We start from the raw sequence: 1,240 nt of genomic DNA, 5'->3' as shown, positions 1-1,240 counted from the left end.
TCGTTGCTCCTCTGTTCCTTATGGTTTGTAGCTTCTTATCCAGATGTATCCTCCCTTGTCCTTGGCCCCATTACAACCATGAAAAGACCTTTTGATTTGAACATGCATACGTGTTTGAGTGTTGATATTAGAGGCTTGCCAAGTCTGTTTGTGTTTGCTTTCTTGAGTGCATCGAGTGACATTGATTTACCTTAGACACTTGAGAGAAACACTGATATTGTGTATCTGTTAGGCTCTGTTGCTTTTGATTCAGCTCTTGAAATGATTGACTGTTTTCCATGTACTGAACTGTTTGGATGATTCTGTGAGTATCTTCTTTCATTGACTCTGTGTGGGATCCGGCCTATGCCTTTCACTGTCCAGATTTTGTGAGAATTGTGCAACTCTATTTCTGTTTTGTGATTCTTTATTTTCTGTCTGTCGAGTCTTTGTCACCTCCCTGATGTTTGAATAGTTCCTTGGTTTTCGTCTTGGTTTTGCCCAGGCGTGCAAAAGACTAAGTGTGGTCTATTTTGATACGTCGATATTTTCTTGACAGTATTTAGTTTATTTCACTTAAATAAATCAGGGAATTGTGTTTAATTGTCCATTATTTCCCCATTTTTCCACATTCGGCTTAATTTGGTCGAAAATTCGTATTCTCATTAATTTGAATTTTCTGAGCTGATTAATTGCATTTTTGGTTGTAGGAAAATTTTGGGAAACATCATTTGGAGTATTAGGATGGTGGCGTGCACATAAAAGACTCAACAATTAGTCATTTCAATTTTAATTAAATTGTAACTTAGTTGCTTAGGAACTTTAATTATAATTAAGTGCATTTGGGTCCTTTTTGTGGCAAATTTGTAGAAGCCCAATTTTTGTAGGACATGTGGCATTTGGCTAGGGTTTCTTTTAGGAGGTGGACCCCACAAAAGGAGGCAATTCTCGGCATTTGTAGAAGGTGGCCGACACACACATTTCCAAGCTCCAACATTTTCATTTTGCATGGTTTCTCATGAACTCTCTCTTGGGAGCTTGTAGGGTTTTACATTTTTTAGCATGGAATGAACAAAGAATGCATTTTTCTTCTTCTCTTGCTTGAGTCTTGTTTATCTTTGCTTGGTGAAAGTGAATCCCTCACCCATTTCCTTTTTATTTCTTGTTCCTTGAAGTTGAGAGCATGAGCTTGAGTCTTGAGGTTTCTTCTTGCATTTTCATGGTGGGTCTTTGGTTTGAATGAAGAGCTTTTGCGTTTTGC

The sequence above is a fragment of the Vigna radiata genome, chromosome 8 (assembly GCF_000741045.1).
Source record: "Vigna radiata var. radiata cultivar VC1973A chromosome 8, Vradiata_ver6, whole genome shotgun sequence".
Taxonomy (NCBI): Eukaryota; Viridiplantae; Streptophyta; class Magnoliopsida; order Fabales; family Fabaceae; genus Vigna; species Vigna radiata.
This window is presented reverse-complemented; position numbering follows the sequence as displayed.